This window comes from Drosophila sechellia, unplaced genomic scaffold (assembly GCF_004382195.2).
Source record: "Drosophila sechellia strain sech25 unplaced genomic scaffold, ASM438219v1 Y_39, whole genome shotgun sequence".
NCBI classification, from domain to species: domain Eukaryota; kingdom Metazoa; phylum Arthropoda; class Insecta; order Diptera; family Drosophilidae; genus Drosophila; species Drosophila sechellia.
This window is the reverse complement of record NW_022611417.1, coordinates 234,875-252,264: the sequence shown is the minus strand read 5'-3', so window position 1 is coordinate 252,264 and position 17,390 is coordinate 234,875. Positions and strand designations below refer to the sequence as shown.

General features: G+C 41.7%; 2 pseudogenes; both read right to left on the bottom strand.

Annotated features, from left to right (window-relative positions):
• Nucleotides 1–627: 627 nt before the first annotated feature.
• LOC116803486 lies at nt 628–2,241 on the bottom strand (annotated as a pseudogene).
• Nucleotides 2,242–4,826: 2,585 nt separating this feature from the next.
• LOC116803479 lies at nt 4,827–6,773 on the bottom strand (annotated as a pseudogene).
• Between the last annotated feature and the right edge of the window lie 10,617 nt (nt 6,774–17,390).

Sequence of the window (17,390 nt, the reverse complement as noted above, 5' to 3'; positions counted from 1 at the left end):
AACGATATCCAGCGGACATTTTTCTATATGCAGGTAGACCAGACGTACAACAAAACAAAATCGATAAGATCGAATATCTTAATAAGAATAAGCATGATTTTGAAGTTGACATAAAATATAGACAGGCTCCACTTGTAAAGAGTAAAATCACTAATCAATTAAAAAAGACAGGAAAAATTGAACAAGTGGACAGTAAACATTTTTAAAGAGACAAACCGCGGCAGGAAAATCGTTCATTATAAATCAAAGTTTAAGAAACAGAAAAAGTTTAATAAGAGTAAATACGATAATTCCAGACCAATGAAGAGCAAGACACACAGCACATTCCTAATAATGCTTAGTTGCATATTATCATTTATCAACATCGTTAATTGCAGCAATTCAAAACAGGAATAATGGAAATTCCAACCACCTACGAATACCATTATTTGAGTATAAACATAACAAAGACAATGCTAATGTTCGAAAACCTAGTAACTGAAGCAAATGACTATCCCAATGTACCACAGATACAATATTTAGGCGATAAACTGCTGTAATGCTGGCTGGCTGCTGATGCTTTGGTGGTTGCTGAAGTAAAAAGTTGTTGTTGCGTATGTTGCCAGGGTTCGCCAGCCGGCGACGCCGTCACCTACGACGCCGGAAGACACGTCGCAGTGCCTTGCGCCAGAAAAAGCGATGCGATTTGTTCTTGGTGGGTGTCTGCGGGTCCTCTATTTGAGCAAGTGCCACACCCAAGTCCTCAACCAAGTCCAAATCGTTTTCGGGAGCGATGCGACGACGTGTAGGTGTAGCTGGCACTGTGCTGCCCGTGTTTGTCGAAAATGGATGCGTGGGGATGTGGAGTGGGTGGTGCTGAGGCTGTGGTTACGAAGGGTGCACCAAAATAAGGTCGGTCCTTCAGTGCCGCCATTGCTGCAGCCGATATGGAAGCAATTGATGAGATGGAAGCCAAAGTAGCCACCGATGCCGAAGATTCTATATAGCCCCTGCCAACTTCTCCGTCTGCTGTTACTGCCGGTGATGCCACCTTTTAGTGCTATTGCTCTTGTTCCTTTTTCCTGTTCCGGTTCCTGCAAGAGCTCCCCCTCCATCTGCTGTTGCTGGCTGGGGCACGCAGCCAACAACCAGGTTGCATCGTATCTTATCTAAGCCACGGGTGCTGCAGACACTCCGCAGCGGTGGCTCGCTTGTTCGGATCGAGCTCGAGCATGGGCTTAAGGAACGAAGCGAATGACGCCGCATCCTTTTGCGACCACTCGTACTTCTCCAGAAGAACGTCCATTAGGCCCCAGGGCTTAAGGCCCGAGATATTTCGTAGCTCGCAGGAACGGGTAAACGACTTCGCCACATAGGTGCCGTTTTAACAAAATGTACCGCGGTATTGGACCCAGCAGCTCGATGATGTGGCCAATTGGTCCTCGTCGCGGGTGAACGATTCGCCGGAGTGTGGCTCAAAAAGATAGTCACCGGTGGCCAGTTCGAATACCATGCATGCAGTGCTCCAGATATCCGCAGAGGTGTTATAGCCCGCACCGATAATAACTTCTAGTGACCGATATTGGCGCGTTTGAATGTCCTCAGTCAAGTGATGATTAACCCAACAAGATTTGCTCAGATCGGCGATCTTTACGTTGACATTGCATTCCTCTAACGCCCGGATCCTGTTTAGCCTTGTGCTTTGCTGCGCGCGGCGGAGGAAGTGTTGGCAGGGTTAGATTCGAATGCGGTCCATTCGTAGCCGAAGATGTATTCTCCACGGAGCGTGAGCGCACATGAGGCTCGTCCACGCACAGGAAACATTCTCGGGCTTTATGTCCGTGGATGATCTGGCAGCACGTGTGAAGATAGTCAAGACCCTCCAGCACCTGGCGGGTAATAGCTTTGACGTTGGCCAGTGGAATACCGCGTAATGGGGACTTCCGTATGAGTTTCAGGAGATTGTCACCCAGCATCTCGAACACAATACAAATATGGGTGCCATTAAGGCCGGTGATCTTGAAGTCGTCCAGCATCTGGACGGTTTTGCGACGGCGTGGATTCGATGGATCGGTCTCGCGCACCGTCTTGAGTATCTTTATTTCGTCCCTTATCGTCTTGGCCAAGTCCGGTGCCCGACTTGAAAATTTTAATTGCCACATATCTCATTGCCTGCAAGTCCCAGCACAGCCAAACAGTAGAGTAGTCGCCCCAGCTCAATTTACGGATGACATGGTAGCGACCTGCCGAAAAAATTTGCATTAATCTGCTGATCTTCTCGAAAAGGAACAAAGTTCAACCGGTTTGGAAGAGTAGCGCAGTACCACTTAGGGAAATTAAATTACCAAATGATCTTTTCGGATGCTCATTAATCCATTTTAGTTGCAACACTGTCACCTCACGACTGACCAAAGCGCGACTAGACGAACGCGAGAGCTGCTCTCCGCTTAAATTCAATTAAAATACGACAGCGAATGCAATTGAGTGCGTTTTCAACGGGGCTACTTCTATATTACAGCACAAAGGCCTGAAAGGTATTGTATGGGTGCCAGAATCAGTTAGATTGGCATTTGGAAGCTCCAAATATTCTACTGACAATGTATATGAACTTGACGTTTATTACAAGGCCTGTTTTAATATTTTGTAAACTCTAGCAGCTCCTATCAAATATAAAGTTTTTTTTTTTGTAAATTTTATTAATTGGAATCTACAGCATAGGCATACCAATAATATACATTACTTATAAGTTACTTTACAATTTAAACTACTTTAACAATATTTAATTGTTTTTTTTTTTATTTATGAAAAAATAATTATAATAATCTCGATGGAGAGCCTTCGTTTTCTCGGGGGGTGGATAAGCCTTCTCGCCAGGTGTTGGGGTGGAACCTAGTCGACGCATATAACATAGTCGTATGCATTTGAAACGTTAGTCCTCTGTCTAAAATCACCTCGAGGTATTTGTAGAAGGTGGAGCCGAGCATGGAAATTCCAGAGCAGTTCAAAGGCCTTTTTGTGAATGTGACGCAAGCAAATGTGCTTGCAATTAATGCCGATATTCCATTCCGTTGCCGACTTCTCGAAGGCCGTCACATATTCCTGTAGGCCCCTGGTTGCATCACTTATGCTTGTACTCCTGACCGTTACCGCGGTTCATCCGCTTAGGTTGCAATAAGAACGTTTTCGTCTTCAACTTCTGTACAGGACCAGGAATCCGGCATATCAGAAGTATACAGCGAATTAAGAGTCGGGCCTAAAACACTGCCTTGGGGTACGCCTGCTGAGATGTACGCGTAGACGATTTGTCGCCATCGACAACACACTGAACTGTCTGTTCGATAGAAAGCTTTTGATAAGAAGAAATAGCTGTGGCGTCAAAATGGTGTTAAGCTTACTTAGAAGACCATCATGCCAAACTCTATCAAAGGCTGGTTGTATATCCATGAATACAGCTGTTGTATACATCTTGTCCTCCATTGCCTCCAAAGCAAAGTTTGTCACTCGTGAAGCTGTTCTGGAGTGCCATGACTTTTTCGGAAACCGAACTGCCACTTTGGAATAGCTTGGCTCACGCTTGGAAGTTTGAGGATGCGTTCTAATATTACCCTTCCAACATTTTCCCTAGCGCGGGTAGAAGACTAATGGGCCTATATGCATCTACTTCAGTGGGTTGCTTTCCAGGCTTCGGAATCATCGTTATGATTGCTGATTTCCATTGCTTGGAAAGTGTCCCAGCCTTAGAGCGCTATTGAACAGTATTATCAATGAATGTGAAATATGTAATCTGGCAAAAACAGAACATCAAGACACAAAATTGACATACGAATCAACTTCCGAAATATTTAACACAAGGGAAAAATACGTGATAGATTTTTATCTTCCGGGAAACCAAATCTTCCTATCTTGTATTGATATTTATTCGAAATTTAGTAGAAGTAAAAAGTAGAGATTGCCTAGAAGCGAAAAGAGCCATTACCAAAATATTCAATGACATGGGAAAGCCACAGGAAATTAAAGCGGACAAAGATTCAGCTTTTATGTGCATAGCTTTGCAAAGCTGGTTAAGATCCGAAGGTGTTGAAATTTCTGTAACAACTAGTAAAAATGGTTTTTCCGACATAGAAAGATTTCACAAGACCGTAAGCGAAAAACTAACAATCATTGGAAACGAACAAAATATTGAAGAAAGGTGTACAAAATTCGAAAAAATATTATACGTATACAATCACAAAACCAAACATAATTATACTAAACGATATCCAGCGGACATTTTTCTATATGCAGGTAGACCAGACGTACAACAAAACAAAATCGATAAGATCGAATATCTTAATAAGAATAAGCATGATTTTGAAGTTGACATAAAATATAGACAGGCTCCACTTGTAAAGAGTAAAATCACTAATCAATTAAAAAAGACAGGAAAAATTGAACAAGTGGACAGTAAACATTTTAAAGAGACAAACCGCGGCAGGAAAATCGTTCATTATAAATCAAAGTTTAAGAAACAGAAAAAGTTTAATAAGAGTAAATACGATAATTCCAGACCAATGAAGAGCAAGACACACAGCACATTCCTAATAATGCTTAGTTGCATATTATCATTTATCAACATCGTTAATTGCAGCAATTCAAAACAGGAATAATGGAAATTCCAACCACCTACGAATACCATTATTTGAGTATAAACATAACAAAGACAATGCTAATGTTCGAAAACCTAGTAACTGAAGCAAATGACTATCCCAATGTACCACAGATACAATATTTAGGCGATAAACTGCTGTAATGCTGGCTGGCTGCTGATGCTTTGGTGGTTGCTGAAGTAAAAAGTTGTTGTTGCGTATGTTGCCAGGGTTCGCCAGCCGGCGACGCCGTCACCTACGACGCTGGAAGACACGTCGCAGTGCCTTGCGCCAGAAAAAGCGATGCGATTTGTTCTTGGTGGGTGTCTGCGGGTCCTCTATTTGAGCAAGTGCCACACCCAAGTCCTCAACCAAGTCCAAATCGTTTTCGGGAGCGATGCGACGACGTGTAGGTGTAGCTGGCACGGTGCTGGCCGTGTTTGTCGAAATGGATGCGTGGGGATGTGGAGTGGGTGGTGCTAAGGCTGTGGTTACGAAGGGTGCAGCCAAATATTGTCGGTCCTTCAGTGCCGCCATCGCTGCAGCCGATATGGAAGCAATTGATGAGATGGAAGCCAAAGTAGCCACCGATGCCGAAGATTCTATATAGTCCCTGCCAACTCCTCCGTCTGCTGTTACTGCCGGTGATCCACCTTTTAGTGCTATTGCTCTTGTTCCTTTTCCTGTTCCGGTTCCTGCTAGAGCTCCCCCTCCATCTGCTGTTGCTGGCTGGGTGGCACGCAGCCAACAACCAGGTTGCATCGTATCTTATCTAAGCCACGGGTGCTGCAGACACTCCGCAGCGGTGGCACGCTTGTTCGGATCGAGCTCGAGCATGGGCTTAAGGAACGAAGCGAATGACGCCGCATCCTTTTGCGACCACTCGTACTTCTCCAGAAGAACGTCCATTAGGCCCCAGGGCTTAAGGCCCGAGATATTTCGTAGCTCGCAGGAACGGGTAAACGACTTCGCCGCATAGGTGCCGTTTAACAAAATGTACCGCGGTATTGGACCCAGCAGCTCGATGATGTGGGCCAATTGGTCCTCGTCGCGGGTGTACGATTCGCCGGAGTGTGGCTCAAAAAGATAGTCACCGGTGGCCAGTTCGAATACCATGCATGCAGTGCTCCAGATATCCGCAGAGGTGTTATAGCCCGCACCGATAATAACTTCTAGTGACCGATATTGGCGCGTTTGAATGTCCTCAGTCAAGTGATGATTAACCCAACAAGATTTGCTCAGATCGGCGATCTTTACGTTGACATTGCATTCCTCTAACGCCGGATCCTGTTTAGCCTTGTGCTTTGCTTGCGGCGGCGGAGGAAGTGTTGGCAGGGTTAGATTCGAATGCGGTCCATTCGTAGCCGAAGATGTATTCTCCACGGAGCGTGAGCGCACATGAGGCTCGTCCACGCACAGGAAGACATTCTCGGGCTTTATGTCCGTGTGGATGATCTGGCAGCACGTGTGAAGATAGTCAAGACCCTCCAGCACCTGGCGGGTAATAGCTTTGACGTTGGCCAGTAGAATACCGCGTAATGGGGACTTCCGTATGAGTTTCAGGAGATTGTCACCCAGCATCTCGAACACAATACAAATATGGGTGCCATTAAGGCCGGTGATCTTGAAGTCGTCCAGCATCTGGACGGTTTTGCGACGGCGTGGATTCGATGGATCGGTCTCGCGCACCGTCTTGAGTATCTTTATTTCGTCCCTTATCGTCTTGGCCAAGTCCGGTGCCGACTTGAAAATTTTAATTGCAACATATCTCATTGCCTGCAAGTCCCAGCACAGCCAAACAGTAGAGTAGTCGCCCCAGCTCAATTTACGGATGACATGGTAGCGATCTGCCGAAAAAAAATTGCATTAATCTGCTGATCTTCTCGAAAAGGAACAAAGTTCAACGGTTTGGGAAGAGTAGCGCAGTACCACTTATGGAAATTAAATTACCAATGATCTTTTCGGATGGCTCATAATCCATTTTAGTTGCAACACTGTCACCTCACGACTGACCAAGCGCGACTAGACGAACGCGAGAGCTGCTCTCCGCTTAAATTCAATTAAAATACGACAGCGAATGCAATTGAGTGCGTTTTCACGGGGCTACTTCTATATTACAGCACAAAGGCCTGAAAGGTATGGTATGGTGCCAGAATCAGTAGATTGGCATTTGGAAATTCTACTGACAATGTATATGAACTTGACGTTTATTACAAGGCCTGTTTTATATTTTGTAAACTCTAGCAGCTCCTATCAAATATAAAGTTTTTTTTTTTGTAAATTTTATTAATTGGAATCTACAGCATAGGCATACCAATATATACATTACTTATAAGTTACTTTACAATTTAAACTACTTTAACAATATTTAATTGTTTTTTTTTTTTATTTTATGAAAAAATAATTATAATAATCTCGATGGGAGAGCCTTCGTTTTCTCGGGGGGTGGATAAGCCTTCTCGCCAGGGTGTTGGGGTGGGAACCTAGTCGACGCATATAACATAGTCGTATGCATTTGAAACGTTAGTCCTCTGTCTAAAATCACCTCGAGGTATTTGTAGAAGGTGGAGCCGAGCATGGAAATTCCAGAGCAGTTCAAAGGCCTTTTTGTGAATGTGACGCAAGCAAATGTGCTTGCAATTAATGCCGATATTCCATTCCGTTGCCGACTTCTCGAAGGCCGTCACATATTCCTGTAGGCCCCTGGTTGCATCACTTATGCTTGTACTCCTGACCGTTACCGCGGTGTCATCCGCTTAGGTTGCAATAAGAACGTTTTCGTCTTCAACTTCTGTACAGGACCAGGAATCCGGCATATCAGAAGTATACAGCGAATTAAGAGTCGGGCCTAAAACACTGCCTTGGGGTACGCCTGCTGAGATTGTACGCGTAGACGATTTGTCGCCATCGACAACCACACTGAACTGTCTGTTCGATAGAAAGCTTTTGATAAGAAGAAATAGCTGTGGCGTCAAAATGGTGTTAAGCTTACTTAGAAGACCATCATGCCAAACTCTATCAAAGGCTGGTTGTATATCCATGAATACAGCTGTTGTATACATCTTGTCCTCCATTGCCTCCAAAGCAAAGTTTGTCACTCGGTGAAGCTGTTCTGGAGTGCCATGACTTTTTCGGAAACCGAACTGCCACTTTGGAATAGCTTGGCTCACGCTTGGAAGTTTGAGGATGCGTTCTAATATTACCCTTTCCAACATTTTCCCTAGCGCGGGTAGAAGACTAATGGGCCTATATGCATCTACTTCAGTGGGTTGCTTTCCAGGCTTCGGAATCATCGTTATGATTGCTGATTTCCATTTGCTTGGAAAGTGTCCCAGCCTTAGAGCGCTATTGAACAGTATTATCAATGAATGTGAAATATGTAATCTGGCAAAAACAGAACATCAAGACACAAAATTGACATACGAATCAACTTCCGAAATATTTAACACAAGGGAAAATACGTGATAGATTTTTATCTTCCGGGAAACCAAATCTTCCTATCTTGTATTGATATTTATTCGAAATTTAGTAGAAGTAAAAAGTAGAGATTGCCTAGAAGCGAAAAGAGCCATTACCAAAATATTCAATGACATGGGAAAGCCACAGGAAATTAAAGCGGACAAAGATTCAGCTTTTATGTGCATAGCTTTGCAAAGCTGGTTAAGATCCGAAGGTGTTGAAATTTCTGTAACAACTAGTAAAAATGGTTTTTCCGACATAGAAAGATTTCACAAGACCGTAAGCGAAAAACTAACAATCATTGGAAACGAACAAAATATTGAAGAAAGGTGTACAAAATTCGAAAAAATATTATACGTATACAATCACAAAACCAAACATAATTATACTAAACGATATCCAGCGGACATTTTTCTATATGCAGGTAGACCAGACGTACAACAAAACAAAATCGATAAGATCGAATATCTTAATAAGAATAAGCATGATTTTGAAGTTGACATAAAATATAGACAGGCTCCACTTGTAAAGAGTAAAATCACTAATCAATTAAAAAAGACAGGAAAAATTGAACAAGTGGACAGTAAACATTTTAAAGAGACAAACCGCGGCAGGAAAATCGTTCATTATAAATCAAAGTTTAAGAAACAGAAAAAGTTTAATAAGAGTAAATACGATAATTCCAGACCAATGAAGAGCAAGACACACAGCACATTCCTAATAATGCTTAGTTGCATATTATCATTTATCAACATCGTTAATTGCAGCAATTCAAAACAGGAATAATGGAAATTCCAACCACCTACGAATACCATTATTTGAGTATAAACATAACAAAGACAATGCTAATGTTCGAAAACCTAGTAACTGAAGCAAATGACTATCCCAATGTACCACAGATACAATATTTAGGCGATAAACTAAATTGGGAAGTAAATGGTTTAAGAATTATTCAGCGAAGCCAAAGAGGTCTTTTAAACGTAGTAGGGAAAGCTTATAAATACTTATTCGGTACATTAGATGAAGACGACAGGGAAGAGCAAGAAGAAAAAATTAATAACATGTCAGAAGACTCCGTAAAAACCCATGATCTAAATATGATTGTCGACATAATCAACAGAGGTATTGACATAATAAATAGGCTCAAGTTAGAAAAAGAAGAAAACCAACAAATTGCAATACTTATATTCAACCTACAACAGTTCACAGAATACATAGAAGATATAGAGTTAGGTATGCAATTACTAGACTAGGAATGTAATGATAATTAGTTTGACTCTGTATTTAGCATATAAGCTTAAAAATATACCTTAGAAAATTATTGTCAAATATTGTAAACAAAAAGAAGAACATCCGCACCAAGAAACTAATGTCAATGAATATATTCAACTAGGAAACAATATTATGCTATATCCAAATTTAAGTGACATATCCATAAGTCCCTAAGACTTAAGCACATGCCTACACACTAACACACATACAACATGCACAACCAAATACACCCTACACTACTCCGGATCTACCTATTGGATTCCAGATAAGAATAAGATTGTCATATGATCCTCAAGACCGGGTTGAGTGGAAAATTCCCAACTCCAAATAAGTCACCCACTGGTAGACTAAACATCCGTCCCCTAATTTTTCTCTTTCTCTTCACTTGATCAGATCCCTTAAGTCCAAAGTTCATATCAGAAAAGCTTGATACCGAGGTTTGGACGTCAATGAAATTAGAATAATTAGATGAGTTCAGTTTGAGACCTAATTGTAATCGGTCGGTGTTCTTCAACAAAAATAAAAAATTGTAATCATTCAGTGAAATAAAATTATATTTTTTTTCACATATGAGTATTGCAAACATTAAATTATATATAGGGCAGAAAAATTTCATAAATTTTGTGTGGCTCTAGTCTTGATAAAGTGCCAAATTTGGTGTATCTGTGTCTTGAACATTTATCTATTTGATAAAGCTGCAATTATTTTGCGCTTGCTCTACTATTAAATGTTGAACAATACGATTTTTTTGAGGCGGATGCTTTAATTAATTATCCTTAAGGATACTTTCACTTGTGGTTGTTACGTTATAGAAAAGCATTCGCTTTTCTATTTCAGGTTACGTGTTTAAGAGTTACTAATGCCATTTCAAATTGATCATGTCGATCACTAAGCCGAGGATAAACTAATTAACTACGTGCTCATTATTGTTATGTTCAGCTCAAGTTTCTGCATACATGTGCATATACATATGCTTATAAAAATTCAGACGCGCCCTATTCCATCGAATCGACGATGGTGCGTGTGAGACACCCATCGATGGATCGACTCCATTTCATTTAACTACGTACTCTTATAAATGTAGATTTGCCGATTCGCATCTCGGGTAAATGTTCACTAACACATATATGGTTTCTATGCAGCACTTGCTCATGCTCTACCATCGCACTCTTATGCGTCGCTTTAATTAAAAATGAATAATGGTATCGAGAACTGTCGAGCCTATGTACATGATTCGTGGGGACGTGTTCGTGTAGGCGGTAATACAATATTATAATTTCAATTTAATTGAGTTAACTGGATCACGGAGACTGGTGTTGGCAGGGTTAGATTCGAACGCGGTCCATTCGTAGCCGAAGATGTATTCTCCACGGAGCGTGAGCGCACATGAGGCTCGTCCACGCACAGGAAGACATTCTCGGGCTTTATGTCCGTGTGGATGATCTGGCAGCACGTGTGAAGATAGTCAAGACCCTCCAGCACCTGGCGGGTACTAGCTTTGACGTTGGCCAGTGGAATACCGCGTAAATGGGTTTTGCGACGGCGTGGATTCGATGGATCGGTCTCGCGCACCGTCTTGAGTATCTTTATTTCGTCCCTTATCGTCTTGGCCAAGTCCGGTGCCGACTTGAAAATTTTAATTGCCACATATCCACATTGCCTGCAAGTCCCAGCACAGCCAAACAGTAGAGTAGTCGCCCCAGCTCAATTTACGGATGACATGGTAGCGATCTGCCGAAAAAAAATTGCATTAATCTGCTGATCTTCTCGAAAAGGAACAAAGTTCAACGGTTTGGGAAGAGTAGCGCAGTACCACTTAGGGAAATTAAATTACCAATGATCTTTTCGGATGGCTCATAATCCATTTTAGTTGCAACACTGTCACCTCACGACTGACCAAGCGCGACTAGACGAACGCGAGAGCTGCTCTCCGCTTAAATTCAATTAAAATACGACAGCGAATGCAGTTGAGTGCGTTTTCACGGGGCTACTTCTATATTACAGCACAAAGGCCTGAAAGGTATGGTATGGTGCCAGAATCAGTAGATTGGCATTTGGAAGCTCCAAATATTCTACTGACAATGTATATGAACTTGACGTTTATTACAAGGCCTGTTTTATATTTTGTAAACTCTAGCAGCTCCTATCAAATATAAAGTTTTTTTTTTGTAAGTTTTATTAATTGGAATCTACAGCATAGGCATACCAATATATATGTCTCAGATCATTTAAATAAAACGAAATTTCGTGTTTCTGCTTGGCACGCGCCATGCAGACGCCTCTTTTTATTTTTCTGATGCGCGGCAGACAACCGTTAGAGTTTCTGCCGAACGTAGTCTGGTCGCGGGTAGGAGCGGGGGGGAAGTAGATGTCTGTACGAAAACGAGAAGCATACAGAAAAATGCGGTGTGCATAAGGATTGGTGTATGCGGACTAGAACAACTGTCATAATTGTGTTGATATTGCATGTAAAGTCAAGAACTGCGCATAATTCTGATTTTGTGAAGAAGAGATCAGTCAGTCAGTTTTCGATCGTTACGCATAACAGACATGCCTCGCTCAAGCGCCAGAAAACGTCGCGCGAACCATAACGAGAGTAGTGAAGAGGATGAAGGGCATTCTGATGACTCTTCGACATCAGAAGTGGGATCGCCTATACCTACTTTGAACAATGAAAATAGTTTGCTGACAATTTTGGAGTCGCAAAATCGCCATTTTCCCGAACTTTTGAAACAAGTGCAACACTCACAAAGAGAGTCAAGAGAATCGTTTGCTGTGGTATTGCCCAGGTTTAATCCTGAACGTGCGGGATCAGATGCGCAATCCTGGTGTTCAACGGTGGACTACATCTTGTCCGAAAACCAACTGGAAGGCAGCGCTCTTGTGATGACCCTTAGCAAATCACTGGAAGGAAGGTCGTCTCATTGGCTTTCACAGACTTGCTTTCCTGGTATATCATGGCCACAGTTCCGAGAATTGTTTTTGCAACATTTTGCGGGAACAGAAACATTAGCGGCAGCAGTTATGAATCTGCTAAATGGACGCCCTGCGGAAGGCGAGTGCCTGTCGTTATACGGAAGCCGAATGGTTACTTCGCTTATGGCCAAATGGAAGACGCTGAGCGTGGAGCAAATCGCAGTCTCCATTACACTGGCGCATGCAGCTGGAATTGACAGGCGTTTGCGGCGTTTAGTTTTCACTTCCGACATCAACACTCGGAACGATCTGCACCAAGAACTAAAGGCCTATTCATTCGACGCTAGACCGAGCCACCTTCCAAACGATGGTACATCAGAGCCGCCAGAAAAACGAGCTAAGCCCTACTTCAAGTGTCACAACTGCGGAAAGCCTGGTCATAAAAAGGCGGATTGTCGATCAAAAACAGTGGCAGTGCACGTTCAGCAACCCGACAGGCAACCATCAGGGAAAGACCGGTCTACTTTGACTTGTTTCAACTGCGGAAAAGCTGGACACATCTCTACCGTATGTCCTGATCGTCAGGAGCGTTCGTCGTCTAGCAAAAATAACATTGTTAAAGATGTCAACATCTGTACCGTTTTTGAGCCCGTAGGGACGTTTTCGCAATCTGGTGAGTCGTTCCAATTTTGTTTTGATTCTGGAGCCGAGTGTTCACTCATCAAGGAGGCTACTTCGCAGAGACTGTCTGGATCCAGAATGGGGTCTTGGTAGCAATACTATTTGTAGCACTTTGCAGATATTGGCTAATGTTTTGATAAGTGAACGCTCATATGAAATATTGTTTCATGTAGTGTTAGACAATTATATTAAGTATGACGCTCTGATTGGTCGAGATATTTTGAGCCAGGGAGTCGGTGTGACAATAACATCAAAATCTCTTACTATGTTTAACGAAAAATCTATATTGTCTGTTGAAGTTTCCGAAAAGAATTCCGATTTGGCTAATGTTGACACCGATTTGCGTGGACCTGATAGAGACCAATTGTTGTCAATACTACAAGAATATTCAGGGTCATTCATAAATGGAATTCCACTAAGCCGTGTGACTACGGGCCAGTTAGAAATTCGCTTGATTGATCAGAATAAGACGGTTCAAAGGCGCCCATATAGGTTGAGTGTAGAGGAGAAGGAAAAAGTTCGGCATTTAATTCAACAGTTGTTAGAATCAAACATTATTAGACCCAGTTCCTCCCCCTTTGCGAGCCCAATGTTACTTGTCCGAAAAAAAAATGGTACTGACCGCCTCTGCGTGGACTATAAAGAGCTAAATGCAAATACCGTTTCAGACAGGTACCCTTTGCCGCTAATTTCTGAACAAATAGCCAGGCTGAGTGGTGCTAGGTTTTTCAGCTGTATAGACATGGCAAGCGGATTTCACCAGATCCCAATTCACCCGAATTCAGTCGAGCGAACGGCATTTGTTACCCCAGAAGGCCAGTACGAATACTTGACTATGCCATTCGGTCTTAAGAATGCACCTTCTGTATTCCAAAGAGCTATTAATCGTGCCTTAGGTGATCTTACCCAGTTGTATGCCATTGTTTATATGGATGACGTAATGATAATTGGACGTACAAAAGAAGAAGCTTTTGATAGATTGCGAGTAGTACTGCAAGCACTTACGCATGTTGGATTTTCTTTTAATATTACAAAATGTTCCTTTCTCAAGTCTTGTGTTGAATATTTGGGTTTCGAGGTTAAGTCAAATGAGATTCGGCCAAATCCCAGGAAAATTCGAGCCCTTTTGAATTTGCCACCTCCGCAGTCCGTCACTCAGTTGAGACAATTTATTGGGCTAGTCTCGTATTTTCAACAATTTGTACCCAAGTTTTCACAACTGATGAAACCTCTTTACGCCTTTACTTCAAAGAGCAGGTCATTTTTGTGGGAATAGGAGCATGAACGAATACGGCAAAAAGTAATATCTATTTTAACTAATGAACCTGTACTTACTATATTCGACCCACAATTTTCTATCGAGCTCCACACAGACGAGAGTTCTGTCGGCTACGGCCCTTTTTTGCTTCACCGGATTGAACAGAAGCCTCGAGTTATCGAATATTTTAGCAAGATGACATCTTCAGCAGAATCGCGTTACCATTCATAAGAACTGGAGACACTTGCTGTCTACAATTCTATAAAACACTTTCGCCATTACTTGCATGGCCGTCATTTTGTTGTGTTTACTGATTGCAATTCGCTTAAAGCCTCTCGTACAAAGATAGAACTGACACCTAGAGTTCATAGGTGGTGGTCGTACATGCAATCTTTCGAATTTGATATTCAGTATAGACCAGGTGAGCGTATGGCTCATGTTGACTTTCTGTCTCGGAATACGGTTCCAAAAATTGTCAAGAATTCCATAGGCGTAGTCGAAAGGCATATCAATCTGACAGAAATATCCGACAACTGGTTATTGGCTGAACAGCAAAGAGACGAAGAAACTTCTTCCATTATCTCTAAATTGCGTAATAATGAATTGTCCGAGGATTTGGACAAGACTTATGAACTACGGTCTGGAACTCTGTACCGAAAAATTCAAAGAAATGGAAAGACTCGATGTCTGCCCATAATCTCAAAGCATTAAATAATAACCGAACTTATAAATATTCTCATGAATCTTTGCGATGTATGCCTGAGAAGAGAATTACCACAGTATTTGAAGATGAAGGCACAGAAGATGACAGTGATCAAGCCAGTGAGGGCTGTGATCTTGAGAATGACTAAAAATTTGTAAACCTCCGGACCTATTCCAAATGCGACTTTCTCTGCCTCATGGGTGCCCTAGTTATGTGGTTCGCCATTTTGTTGGAGTTAAGTTTAAATTTGGTAATGGTTGGTGGTGTGAGTTAGTTGGCCGGCTTATAGACTGCGCCAACTGGGCCAGATTGTCGAGTTGTAAGCTGTGAGCTAGGCTAACAAAAGATGGACTGGCCGGTTTGAAAAACTGTGCGCTAGTAGAAAAATGTATTGAAAATCAAGAACGTTAACGATTTATGTTTGAAGAAGACAAAATTATGATTGTTTGATTGAAAGCTGATGGTAGTCCGGTTCTCATGGCTTCAATGTAATAAATGAAAGGTTTTAAATATTTGTATTGGTTTGATTTAAAGTAATAAAGAATGAAGAATAACTTTATATTTTGCAAAAAAAAAAAAAAATAATAAGCCTTTGAAAGATTCTGTTTAATTATTGAGAGACTGTTAGCGCACGAGGACGTGTGATAGGTCAGGAAGGCCGTGTCGCAGATTATTTAAATGAAACGAAATTTCGTGTTTCTGCTTGGCACGCGCCATGCAGACGCCTCTTTTTATTTTTCTGATGCGCGGCAGACAACCGTTAACGTCGCGCGAACCATAACGAGAGTAGTGAAGAGGAAGAAGGGCATCCTGATGACTCTTCGACATATACATTACTTTACAATTTAAACTCCTTTAACAATATTTAATTGTTTTTTTTTTTATTTCATGAAAAAATAATTATAATAATCTCGATGGGAGAGCCTTTTTTTTCTCGGGGGGTGGATAAGCCTTCTCGCCAGGGTGTTGGGGTGGGAACCTAGTCGCCGCATATAACTTTCCGCATGCGTCCTCAATACATCGCCTATCTTTGGAATATTAAGATTTCTTTCTATATCTCTGGTTCACATGTACCTGGAGAGTTACATAGTGATCTAAATACTTTACTTTGAGCAACTCTTATTTTATTCAGATTAGTTCTGGCCGTAATTCCGTATACTTTCAACGCATACTTCCAAATTGGGGTCAGGATGGATTTATACAGGCGAACTTTATTTGCCAATGAAAGTTTGTTTCTCGGTGATAAGAGCCACGACATTTTTGCAGCCTTTGAAAGTACTGCTTTCTTGATCATAGTCGTATGCCTTTGAATCGTTAGTCCTCTGTCCAAAATCACCTCGAGGTATTTGTAGAAGGTGGAGCCGAGCATGGAAATTCCAGAGCAGTTCAAAGGCCTTTTTGTGAATGTGATGCAAGCAAATGTGCTTGCAATTAATGCCGATATTCCATTCCGTTGCCCACTTCTCGAAGGCCGTCACATATTCCTGTAGGCCCCTGGTTGCATCACTTATGCTTGTACTCCTGTTAAGCTTACTTAGAAGACCATCATGCCAAACTCTATCAAAGGCTGGTTGTATATTCATGAATACAGCTGTTGTATACATGTCCTCCATTGCCTCCAAAGCAAAGTTTGTCACTCGGCGAAGCTGTTCTGGAGTGCCATGACTTTTTCGGAAAACGAACTGCCACTTTGGAATAGCTTGGCTCACGCTTGGAAGTTTGAGGATGCGTTCTAATATTACCCTTTCCAACAATTTCCCTAGCGCGGGTAGAAGCCTAATGGGCCTATATGCATCTACTTCAGTGGGTTGCTTTCCAGGCTTCGGAATCATCGTTATGATTGCTGATTTCCATTTGCTTGGAAAGTGTCCCAGCCTTAGAGCGCTATTGAACAGTATTATCAATGAATGTGAAATATGTAATCTGGCAAAAACAGAACATCAAGACACAAAATTGACATACGAAACAACTTCCGAAATATTTAACACAAGGGAAAAATACGTGATAGATTTTTATCTTCCGGGAAACCAAATCTTCCTATCTTGTATTGATATTTATTCGAAATTTAGTAGAAGTAAAAAGTAGACATGGGAAAGCCACAGGAAATTAAAGCGGACAAAGATTCAGCTTTTATGTGCATACCTTTGCAAAACTGGTTAAGATCCGAAGGTGTTGAAATTTCTGGAACAACTAGTAAAAATGGAGTATCCGACATAGAAAGATTTCACAAGACCGTAAGCGAAAAACTAAGAATCATTGGAAACGAACAAAATATTGAAGAAAGGTGTACAAAATTCGAAACAATATTATACGTATACAATCACAAAACGATATCCAGCGGACATTTTTCTATATGCAGGTAGTCCAGACGTACAACAAAACAAAAAACAAAAACAAAAAAAAGAAAGGAAAAATTGAACAAGTGGACAGTAAACATTTTGAAGAAACAAACCGCGGCAGGAAAATCGTTCATTATAAATCAAAGTTTAAGAAACAG